Below are 13,242 nucleotides of genomic sequence, written 5' to 3'. Positions count from 1 at the left end.
TCAACCTTTTCTCCATTTATCAAGATGTTACTTATTGGTCCAGTTGTGAGGATTTGGGTCTTCTTTATATTGAGTCGTAATCTATACTAAAGGCTGCAATCCTTGATCTTGATCAGCAAATGCTTCAAGATTTGTTGCAAGCTCCTACAAGCAAGGTTGTGTCATCCACATATTGTAGGTTGTTTATAAGCCTTCCTTTCATCTTGATGCCACATTTTTCTTCATCTAATCCAGCTTCTCTGATGATTTGCTCAGCATACAGATTGACTAAGTGGGGTGAGAGGATAAAACCCTGACACAAAACTTTCCTGACTTTTAATTATACAGTACTCCCTAGTTCGGTTTGCACAACCGCCTCAAGATTTGCGCACAGTTTCTCATAGGCACAATGAAATGTTATGGATGTCTCATTGTCATCTACACAGTTGGGGATCCATCATTAAATATGGCCACCAAGTTAGGGGTTCCATGAATAGTCTCCATCACTTGTGAACCTATAAATCCCCTTAAAGAAAGCACATTGCTTACCTTGGAGCCATTTCTGCTTTTTAACCAATAAAATGTAAACGTTTAGGTGCTGCCTACAAACATCCTTTACTAGCGCTCCCGTACACGAGGGAGGTTATGCTGAAATTAAACCCTCTGAAAAACACAAACCTACTGCTTTTTAGTCAATGACTCATACTGAAAGTCTTTTGGTTTTTTGGTTTTTGCTTTACATGGGTTTTGAGGCTTTGACTGTTAAGCAGAGGTTGATGATTCAAACCCACGAAGTCAATCCGCAGCAGACAGATGACACTATGAGTTCCTATAAAGATTGATAGCCTGGGAAACCTTAAAAGGTTGCTATGAATTGGAGTCAACTCATGGCAGTGGGTATATTTTAAAAATAAATCAATATGACTTTTCCTTTATTTTTAAAAATTATTTTCCCCCATAATTTTATTGAGGGCTCTTACAGCTGTTATCACAATCCATACATTCATCCAGTGTGTCAAGCACATTTACACATATGCTGTCATCATCATTTTCAAAGCATTCTCTTCCCACTTAAGCCCCTGATATCAGCTCCCCATTTATTCTTCTCCCTCCCCATGCCTGCCCTCCCTCACAAACTTGATAAGTTATAGATTATTATTTTCATATCTTACATAATCTTCTTTCGTCCCTCACCCACTTTTCCATTATTTGTCCCCCTGGGAGGGGGTTCTAGATTGATCCTTGTGATTGATTTCCCCCTCCCCCCCCAACCCTCCCCTAATCTTCCTGCTATTTCTACTCTCCTTGTTGGCCCTGAGGGGTTTATCTATCCTGGATTCCCTGTGTTGCGGGCTCTGATCTGTAGCAGTGTGTATGCTCTGGTCTAATCCAATTTGTAAGACAGAATTGAGGTCATGATAGTCGGGGGAAGGAAGCACCAAGGAGCTAGAGGAAAGCTGTGGGGTTCATCGGTGCTACATTGTATCCTGACTGGCTCGTTTCTTCCCTGTGACCCCTCTGTGAGGGGATGTCCAACTGTCTGCAGATGGGCATTGGATCTCCACTCCATGCCCGCCCCCCCCACCACACACACACACATTCACATGGGGTATGATTTTGTTCTGGGTCTGATGCCTGATACCTGATCCCAAAGACACCTCATGATCACACAGGTTGGTGTGTTTCTTCCATGTGGGCTTTGTTGCTTCTCAACTATATGACCACTTGTGTATCTTCAAGCCTTTAAGACCCCAGATGCTATATCTTTTGATAGCCGGGCACCAAGAGCTTTCGTTACCACATTTGCTTATGCACCCTTGTGTCTTGAGTAATTGTGTTAGTGAAGGTGAGCATCACAGAATGCCGTATTATTAGAACAAAGTGTTCTTGTGTTGAGGGAGTACTTAAGTTAAGCCCCAATGTCCGTCTGCAACCTTCATTCTTAATATTTAGATTTGAATACATAGTTCTATTCCCCTCTCCTTATATATATTTACATATGTACATGTCTGTATTTAGACCTCTATAATTGTCCTCATTCTTTCCTCCATTTCCTTTTACTTTCCTCTTGTCCCACCATCATGATCAGCCTTCATTCAGGTTTAATAATTCCTCGCCGCTACACTTCCCTTGATTAAGCCCCACTAGGCATCCTACGCCCTTCTTTCCATTGATTTTTAGTTCACTTGTTGTTCCCTTGTCCCTGAGTTGGTTTTCTGCCACCCTTCTTCCTTTCTCCCACCTCCCCTTCTCCTGGGTCCCCTTGGAACTAGTGGTCCCGTTCTTTTCATCTCCGAATTATTTATCTTGCCTATCTTATCTAGGTAAACATGCAGATACAGTAATAAGTGCAAAAACCAGACAAAGCCAAATAAAACAACAAAGGAGGTCAAAACCAACAAAATAAAAACAGCCCCCCAAGATAAAAACAAATAACAATAACAAAAAGAAAGCCACTGACAAAAATGGAAAAGCCTATAAAATAGTTCAAGTCTATTGGCCTTTGGGAGTGATTTCCAGTCAAGTTTGATGGGGTGCCTCACTCTGCCTCCAAACTCTTTGTTTGGTATTCCCTGGGAATTACATCACTTTGGTCCCCTTGCTGCTCTATTGCATGTCCTTAGTGTTTCTCCTCAGTATGGTGGGGTCAGATTGTGCACTATTTCCACACTGTGTCTCCAGTGTTGCCCCCTGCAGTGCTAAGGTTTAGTGAGGGATGTGGTGTCTCATGGTGGGGCTGGCCCTGTGGTCCTCTCTGTGCATTCTCTTCTCCGAGCAGGAATATCATCCTCAGGGATTGGTGGGCCAGAATGTCTTCTCCCTCTCCATCCCTTTGCATTTCTCCCATGGGCTCTAACCTGATGTGCCCCTCTCCCCAAGCTGTAGCCCCAGTGCTGTCCTCTGAAGTTCATTCTTCTGAGACGGAAGGGGTGTGTCCACATAGTTGGGATTGCGGCCGCCCCCTCAGATCTCTCTATTGGTTCCCTGGTACATGCCTGTATGTTGTATTCATCTCTTGGCACATTGGGTTGAAGCCTTGTCTCTGTCTCCTTCTCCTGTGAAGATATAAACAATAGCCCCCCCTTGGGTGGGTTAGTGGACAGTGGGTAAATCTTTATAATAGCAGAAAACCTTATCTTTCTCACACACAGCAGTGGGTGAGTTCAAACTGCTGATCTTGGTTAGCAGTCCAAGATCCCATTTTCCACCAGTGAAATACATTTTATTGTTGTTTTTATTGTTTTTGATTCTCCTATTAGCTCTGAAGCTTTGGTTACTGAAACTAGAAAGTGTGTTGGGATAGAAAATTATATCTTTTATAAAGTCAAGTTTGTACCTACCGTGGTTAATTATCTTCTAATTGGATTAAAGAACGGTATTGATTTTGTTTTCTATGTGGCTGAAAGAAGGCATGTTTTAGAGGCATAACTGGGTTTGGATATCTAGGGATTGATCATTGCCTTTCATCTCCAAGACCCTAATTCCCATGCTGCTTTTGATCAGGATGCTATTTCCAAGGGACGTGAACGTCTTGGCTTTTCACTGTCATACAGATTATGTCTTTCAGACCAGAGGCTGTTAGTTTCCTATCTACCAGCCATTGGGATTTTTGTTTGTGGCTGTGTGGTGATGGGCCCTGTGCCCCAGTATGAAGGCAGAAGATGTTAGCTGCTCATATTCTTACTGTCTTCAATCCTACAGCATGGGTCTTAGAATATGTTCTGGCCACCGAGACTTGAGAACAAATTCTCAGCAAGGCTTCCAGCATGAGGCGAGGGTGGAGGAGTGGACACTTTCTGTCATTGGACAGGGTGGCTTGGGAAAGTGATAACTGGAGCTACATCTAGCTTACAATGCTGAGATTACTTAGGAGCTGTGTGAAACAAATTCTGAATTTCTTCATGAGAATTGCAGGAAATATGTGGGTCTTGGTTACTAAGGGTTAGTCCCTCTTTTTCCAGCAACCCCAAATACCCCAACTGATGTAGCTTTCTTTCAAGCAAAGAAAGATGTTTCCAAAAAGAGAGTGCTGTGTGGTAGTTACATAATGTCATGTCAACTTGAAGGTGTGTAAACGTGTAGGGGTGGAGTTTAGCCTGGCAATCAGGTCACAGACTGATAGTGCCTCTTGTGGGCGTGACCTTCTCTTAAGGAGGGTCCTGGGAACTTCCCCCTCTCTCTCTGCCTTCATCTTCCTGCTGGCTGACCCTGGTTGCTGCGAGCCCTGTGATGTGTCCACCACCACTGGATCCACATGACTTTGCAGCCACCAGCCCGTGATTTTCCTGCATTCTGCATCATTGCATGTGACTGCATGAATATGAAGAAGGACTCACGGACAAGTATCAGACTTACCGACTAGTGTCAGGTTTATGAGTCCATAAACCTGAACTGGGCTAGAATGTTTGCTTGATATAAAGCTTTCACTTACACATATATACGTGTCACTGGATTTGTTTCTCTAGTCAAATCGGCCTAATACATATGGTACCTTGGGAGTGGGTTACTAGAGAAACAAATTATGAATATGGGAAGTGGATGCTTATCTGACTTCTGCCTTATGGTAGTTTTTCTTCTTTGGCTAGCTGAAGGTCAGATAGGGCCACACTGTTAACTCAATCCTTTTCTGGAAAGGACGTGGGAGGGGAAGGTTCTGATTTATACAAATTGTTTTTGGTTATTTCTGTCTGAAATGGTGAAAATGATAAATGTAAATTTTGAGCTCAGGGGGAGAAAACACTTCTTGCTTCTCTGAAACCATGCTGCTGCTTAGTTGAAGTGGCTGACCAAAAGTTAGGCCCTGGCTTGATGCAGCCAGGTCCCTAAGGCCATATTACATATGAATGGAATAGTTTAGATAAGAAAGATTGAATTTAACTGTTTTAAGCATGTGTTTATAGGATCTGGATGTACGAGGAGTATATTGATCTTTTCTACCTTTTGTTATCGATATAATGTGTGATAGAAATGATTATTGGGAAGAATATATAGATTTTGTAAGCCCACTGCCTTTAGACATTAAATTAGATCTGTTAAATGGGTATAGTCCTTGCTTACAAAGAATTCTCAGGAAAGGTAAGCCCCTCCCAGGGCCTTGAGTGCTCAGGAATATTGCATTTAAAACCTCTCGTAGAGAGAGCTGTTGATAGATTGAAGATATAAAAATGAGCCATTGGCCTTGGTCCAAAATTTAGTGGTTTGCTCATGAAGCTGGAAAAATCTGGAGCCATGGACAAACTCTCCTCTCTAGAACTGAACCTTAAAGGGAGCTTGAGGGCAGCCTAAAATGCTCACTAGGTGACCACCTGGATCCACTCATTGAGTGGAAGTGGGAGAAAAGCAGCAATAAAGACAGTTGAGTCTGGCACACTGGCACCCATGGACCTGGTTCACAGGGAATAGAGGAGAGATGACAGCGGGTTGGTTGGTCTGAAGTTTAAAGAGTAGTGTAGAACCTGAGCCTATGGAATGACCTAGTCCAAGGGAGATAGAGTTGTTGAGAATTTGTGAAGGACCTATGGTTGAAAGGCAAGGCAGCCAATGGCCACCCTGGTGAGGTTAAGTGAGGCGGCCCACGTTGAGTGGACCAGAACCCAACCAGATGAAGAGAAGAGTTTTGCGCCTGTGAATTGGTGCACATTGCTGCTGACTTATGGACGGCCTGTCCTGATTTGACTTTGCTCATGGATGTGGACTCCCAGGTTCCGACTGGAATGAAGTCTCTTCACGTCAGAGAACATGCTTGTCTGCTTAGAGAACTGGGTTGATAGGAAGGGCAGTACAGAAATTGGATACCCAAAACATGGAGGATAATTATATGAAGTGGCTGCCTTATGAACTTCCATGGGTGGGGAAATATGTTGATAGGATTATAGAATTATGGTGTAGGGGGAAAAAAAAGAATTAGGGTGTAGGTATTCCCTTAACTGCAGCTGTTAGACACAGAATATTTTTATTTTGTTCACTTATAGAATATTATGTTTAAATGAGGCTGGCATATTTTGAGTTGTATGCATTTTAGTTTTATCCTTTTCAGTGCAAATCATCCCATAGAATAAGTAGACATCCACAAGGAAAAGAAACAAAGAAAACCTTTGGCCCTTACATTACAGCAGCTACAAAACTTAACTCAAATTGGATTATAGATATAAATATAAGAGCTAAAATAACAAAACTTTAATTTATTTATTAAATCATTTTATTGGGGGCTAATAAAACTGTTATCACAATCCATACACTAATTGTATAAAGCACATTGTACATTCGTTATCCTCATCATTCTCCAAACATTTGCTCTCTACATAAGTCCCTAAAATAATAAAACTTTTAAAAGAAAATATAGGAGAGAAAATTCTGATCTTAAGTTAGGCAAAAGTTTCTTACAGAACGATATAAAAACACAAGCATAAAAGGATAAATTGATGACTAAACTATAACGTTTCAAACTTCTGATACTTGACAGACGGGACTCTTTTGACATCGCAGCAGCAACAAAGCCCCTTAGAGATTCAGAAGCAACAGACATGAGGTGAGCATTGTTAGTTTTAGATGAATTTCCTGCCACCATTGGGACATTCATAATGGGATCATGTGACCAGTCTCAGCCCCTTTGAGCAGAAATAAGGGAAACTTTTCACCAGGGTATTTAACTCTCAGGGTGCCACTTACCCTGCACCCCTTGTGGAGTGAAATTTTTTTAATATGACCATTCTACCCAAGTCTCTGTAACTCCCATCGACTGATTCCGTGGGACTATGCAAATAGGGAGTGTGCAACACAAATAGAAGGGATTGGTCAGTTTTCCTTACCATCGCCTTGGTTATAAGGATAAGCCATTTTTGAAGCAGCAGCCAAGAGACCCCTGAGGATCTTGGTAGAGCATGTTCAAGGTCTGTCTGAAGGGGTGGAAGCTGTGGAGGCCAGATCCATCAGAAACCATTGCATGGAGACACACAGAAACAGCAACAAGACTATGGGGTGTTTTTTTTTAATCTGGCCTGAGACTACAGAACTGTGCAACAGAGTGACTGGTGGGCTGGTTTCCTGGTCTGTGGAAGGAACGAGCAAGGGACACCGCTTCTGAGAGACTGAGGTCCAGAGAGAGGCTTGGTGACAGCGTGGCTGAGAGGCTGCTGGCTGAGGAGAACAACGGCCGTGTCCTGACTGTTTGCTGTAACCTACAGCCTTCCCTAATCAGCTCCCTTAATTATGAGTGGTGTCTGTAAGTTCTGTGTGGCCACTGCAATGAACTGCACCGCCAACAGAAAAGCTTTCTTTCTTTCTTTCTTTCTTTTTCCTTGGCATCTTGGTTTGTATTTTGTTCCTGGGGTTTTGTGTGGTTCTGATTCAGAAAATTGCATCGGATCGATTGCATCTGCTCTAGCTTCTTGTATGTGGTGTTCGACTATATTTTCAATGATTAAGTTATACAAGGATAGCGTGACTTTATCTCGCATCCTTTGGGCATACTGTCAGGAGAGACCAGTCGTCAGAAAAATGCATCGTGCTTAGCAAAGTAGAGGGGCAGAGAGAGAGAGGAAGATCCTCAGTGAGATGGGTTGGCACAACGACTCGAGCAGGGGAACAATTGTGAGACTGGCACAGGACCAGGCAGGGTTGCGTGCAGCGTCTCTGTGGTCAGAACTTACTCAATGGCACCTCACAACAGCGGCAACAATTAATTTTTCATCAGGAGGAGCAAGTCGAGCCATAAATTACAGGATAAGACCAAAAAGGTAAGAAATATTTAAAAGAGAATTAGATTGTGAGGGACTTCCAGGGGATAGCTAGTTGACTGTACACGGTGTGGTTCGAACTCATTGGTCGTCTACAGCCTTTAGAGGATTTAAAGGTTTACAAACGTAAAGGGGCAATTCTTTTCTGTCCTGTGGGTCACCATGAGGTAGAATGAGTTTTATGGCCTGCTTTCTGTTACGGGAGGCTGTGCATTCTATCCAGAAACTGCACGTTGGGTACTGCAAAGGCAGATCACAGTTTGAGAGGAGCAGAAAATAAAGAAGAAAATTGAAAAGGCACATACATCCATGGAAGACTTGAGGGCAATTCAGAGGAGTGAAAGTGTAAGAATTCATCACATCTTCCTAAGTATTTTGAAGATCTGAATTTTTCTTCTTCAAATTATGCAGTAAACATCTCAGGACACGTTTTAATATATAAAAGTCAATGGATAATTCATGTTAAATGTTTTAGAGATGAGATTGACACCAGGCTTCTTTATAAAAAAATTCAAACTTTTCTTTAAAAATAACCAAAACAAAACAGTTTGATTTGCACTTCATCTACATGTCACACAATTCAATAATTCAATCATAGCAAGAAGAGTTGTACAATCATCACAATAGATTCTAGAACATTTTATTCTTCCATGTACTCATTGTTATTCTTGTAATTAATTTTTTAATTGTGGCAAAATATACACAACAAAACGTTCTCCAATTCAACAACTTCTGCATGTATAATTCAGTGCCACTGATCACACTCTTCACATCGTATACCGTTATTGATATCCTTTTCCAAATGATTCCACCATCATTAACCTAAACTTAATGAGCACCAGCTCATCCTCTTTCACCCATGATAACCTTTGGTCATGTTTGATTTTTTTTAGTAGGTTTCTTGATACAGTATTCACACATCACACACTTACATAGTTAAATTGCTTTTAAAAAGAGTTGTATACATGATTACAATCAGTTCTAATGCTAACTTCCCCCTCCCATACTGTTTGCTCCCCAAATCCCCTCAACCTTCTCACCCCACCTCGCGCGTCTCCATAAATCACCGCCTCAGTTTTTGTCTCTATGCGTCACCTCCTTCTGTGCTTCACAAACTGGGAAACCCAACAGAGACAATAAAAACAAAACAAAACAAATTGGCAAGAAGATAATAATAATATAAAAAATAAAAATAAATGGAAAAGACCAGCAGCAATATTTTACAAGCCAGAGAAGCAATTTCTGTCATGAACAAGCTAGAAATATTTGCTACTAAAACAAATTCAGGTTGGGTCAAGCCAGAGGTAATCTGACTGAGTACCAGCCGTACTTTGCCATGGTCCAATCCACCATAATCAAGTTTGTAATGTCTGTCTGATGGTATAGCTGTTCTAGTCCCCTGCCTTCACTTTTAAGGGTTTCTGTGCACAGGTGCAGAAGCTGTGCTCTCTTATTACAAGACTGGCACATTTTACTTTTAATAAAGAAATGTGCACTCTGACAGACCCATTTTGGGTTTCAGAACACACTCACTACCAGTCAGTTGATCACAAACCACAGTGATCCTGCAGAGAGTGGGACTTTTCCTGCGGGCTTCTGAAGCTGTCCATCTTGCTGGGAGCAGAGTCTCGTCTCTCTCTGAGAGAGCAGCTGGCGGGCTCGAGTGGCTGACTTCGTGGTTGGCTAACACATAACTCACTATGCCATCAAGACTCCTTATTTTTACACAGTAACTCTGGTTTCTGGACTCCTTTAAAGATAACAAAATAGAACTGCCTGCTATGCAGTTCCTAAAAGAGATAGAGCGCTCCCTAATAAAGGCACTTTTGAAAAATTCCAAGTTCATATAATTTGCACTATGCAAATATAGCTTTGGGTCAAAGGACACCACGAGTATAAATTGGCCTAATTATTTAGTACAGCACAACCTACTTTAAACAAGGCCAGTGTACATTGCTTCTAGCTCAGACTAGCTAACACTACAATAAAATACCCTGAGGGTTTTATGGGCAGACAGAGTGAAGCACACAGCGACACGGCATGTGTTCGGTATCTCAAAAGGTAGAGGTGGTGGAGGAAAACTGGTGCCATTTTTTTGGCATCATCAGGTCAAATATACTCAGAAAGGCGTCTAAGGATGGAGCCAGAAGACATGTCTGGCTTTTGCTTCATGGCAATAGGAAAGCCAGAGGTCAGATATGTCCACCTCCAGGGCCGTTCACGTCACCCCTTTACTTTGCCAACCCTGTAGGTTATGCTTGAGACAACGGCTGCTTCACCAGCCAGGTCTCATTCGCTCTGCTGATGAATTCATTTATGCGAAGGTTTCTCAATTATGCTTACTTCGCTTAGTGCTCCCTCTGCTGGGTGACACTGAAGAGCAAGGCTCACTAGTGACTCCTCTCATCACATGCCCAGTCAACAGGGAGACAGACGTTAATGAATCCATTACTAATTAGGAATGTGAAGCCTTCAGCTTCTCTACTTTGAGTTAAAGGAGTCTGATGGCAGATATCTGGAAACCTGATTTCTCACCTGTTACAAATTGTGTTGCCTATCCTGAGACCTAATCTGACAGCTTATACATTTTTCTGTAGTAAAGTTCTTGAACTATCACTCTGCCTTGCCTCTAGGAGGCCAGCTTTCTGGGTAATTTATAGGCTATATTGCTGCAGTCCACTTCTGACTGCCTTCTTCTAGAAGAGAGACAGTGACCTATGGGCATTAGGAGTCCGGGCCCGGGGAGGCATTACGGTACAGCCTTCCCGCAGGAATGGCCCAGGCAAGATTGCTGCACTGGGGACAGCTGTGTCGTCCCCAGCCACCGAGGATCAGGGCTCATGAACTTGTATCAAAAAGTTGTACTGACCGAATTCAGCCCAGAAACGAGAGAATCCGGACAGTCTGAGGACTCGGGTAACAGATTTCAGAATGAAACCCACCCTGAACTTCGTCTCTTCTTAGTGTAGACTAATGTTACTCACATGTTTCCAGAAGACTACACGCAACACCTGGCCCTAGCCGGGATCTTGTCATGAAGGGCAAGAAAACACGAGAAAGGAGTGGACAAGGAGGCTGTCAGTTTATGTGACAGGTCAGCTGACAAAATTAGACTGTAGATGTTGATTAGGTACAAGTATTTTAGCAATGAAAATATACGAATTTGAAAACGACACTAGTTAGATAATATTGCTATTCTTAGGAAAGATACACCCAAGTGCACACAGGTAAAGGGCTGCGGTGTGTTGTAAAACTCACAACAACACACATCCACTCCATCTAGTCGATTCTGAGCCATAGCATCCTCTTGTGGGTCAGAGAACTGCGCTCCACAGGGTGTTGAGTGGCTGGGGTTCTCCAAAGTAAATCGCCAGGCCTTTCTTCTGAAGTGCTTCTGGGTATAAGTCAATCTGCAACCATTCAATCAACAGGTGAGTGCATTAACTGGGTGCACCATCAGAGGCTCCATCCTCTATGTAACGTATCCACAGATGCCTCAGAAAGAAAATATGTGCATGTATCCTGGCACTGTTCAAATGAAGCCCCTGAGTGGCACAATAGGTAAGCTCCTCCCTACTGGCTGAAAGGTTGGCGAGTTGAACCCACCCAGAGGAACCTCAGGAGACAGCCCTGGTAATCTGCTTCTGAAAAGGGGACACTCGACAACCATATGGGGCGGGTCTACTCTGCATTTGTAGTTGGAATTGACTGTAAACAACGAGCAATAAAGTTTCAAATATCTTTAAAAGTCCCTCTCAAGAATTCTACCCGGACCACTGATCTGAGCTTTAAGTAAAACTGCACGCTTCAAAACTTTAGACACTTAAGAAATTGATCCAAACCTAGATTCTCTTTTCTTTGGTTCTGTATTTTTTTTCCTTAAATCCCTTTGCCTAAAATATAGCCCATGTGTTCTTTTCCTCGAGGAATCTAAGATTTGTTCACATCATCCTTTTTACCACAAGGATTTCAGCGCTTAGACCAATAGGTAGAAATGTTAGGCAGGAGGGATTTCAGTTACCGTAGCGGTTCTCTAACTGTGGGTCACGACCCCTTTGGGCGTCAAACAACCTTTTCACAGGGATCACCTAAGACCATCGGAAAACACATAAATATTTCACAATATATAATTCCGTATTGTTTTGTGATTTATCACTATGCTTTAATTATGTTTAATTATGTTCAATTTTTAATAATGAAAATATATCCTATTTACCTTGTGATTCATAACAGTAGCAAAATAACAGTTATGAAGTAGCAGCAAAAATAATTTTATGGTTTATGGTTGGAGGTCACCACAACATGAGGAACTGTATTAAAGGGTCGCGGCATTAGGAAGGCTGAGAACCACTGATTTACAGGAAAAGAAGTCTATTCCAAAAAGTACATGTGTGGGAAAAAGCACCACTAGAAGCACCAGAAATATATACAGAAAAATATTAAATGGTGCCTAAAAAAAGGCTTTAAGAGCCCTGGTAGCATAGTGGGTTCTGCATTGGTCTGTTAACAACAATGTTAGCAGTTTGAAACCACCAGTCGCTCTGAGAGAGAAAGAGAAGGCTTTTTACTCTCTTAAAGATTTAGTCTCAGAAATCCACAGGGGCAATTCTACCCTGCCCTGTAAGGTTGCTGTGAGTCAGAATTGACTTTCTGATAGGGAGTTTGAGTGTTTTCTGTTGTTGTTTTGTTTTTTAAAGGGGCTTTAAGGAACCCAGTGGCCCAGTGGGGTAAGCATTGGATTGCTAACTGGAGAGTCAGCTGTTCTACTCTACCACCTGCTCTTCCAGAGGAAGTCGAGTTAGTCGGCCTCCATAAAGATTATGGCCTTGGAAACCTATGGCACAGATACAATCTCTCCTACAGGGTTACAGAATCAATGCAATAGTAGTGTGCTTTTGGGTTCCTGGTTGGTGCAAATAGTTAGGAATTCGGCTAAGTGAAAGGTTAGCAGTTCAAGTCTACCCAGAGGGGGTTAAAATACCAAACTCACTGCCATCAAGTTGATTCTGACTCATAGTGACCCTTTAGGGCAGGGTAAAATGATCCCTTTGAGTTTCTGAGATTTTAAATCTTTGTTCCCTAGGAGTGGCTAGTGGGTCATTTAGCATCTCAAGGCGTATGACCCAATGGGAGTCCTAGGAAAACAACAACAACAACAAGTGATCTACTTCCAGAAAAATCTGTCACTGAAAACCGTGTTTCACAGTTCTATCCTAACACACGAGGTGGCCATGAGTCAGAATCAACTCTGCAGGAATTAGTTCTTGACCAAGACCTTGGCTTGAAAATGGTTTTGAATTCTTTCTGTCCTACTTAACCGTTACTTGATCGTTGGCAATGTGTCTAAAGTCTCTGAGATTCCATTTCCAAGTCTGAAGCGTGTCTCCCGGCCATCGGGTCTATTCCAAGCCAGAGCGTCCCGAAAGGACAGATCAGAATTGCCCTTGTGGGTTTGGGAGAGTGCTACTCTTAGGAGAGTAGACGGTGCAAATAGGTTGGCACCTTTCTCTATTGGAAGTGCTGACTT

The sequence above is a fragment of the Tenrec ecaudatus genome, chromosome 9 (assembly GCF_050624435.1).
Source record: "Tenrec ecaudatus isolate mTenEca1 chromosome 9, mTenEca1.hap1, whole genome shotgun sequence".
In the NCBI taxonomy this organism is placed as follows: domain Eukaryota; kingdom Metazoa; phylum Chordata; class Mammalia; order Afrosoricida; family Tenrecidae; genus Tenrec; species Tenrec ecaudatus.
The sequence above is the reverse complement of the archived record's forward strand: the minus strand, read 5'-3'. Positions refer to the sequence as shown.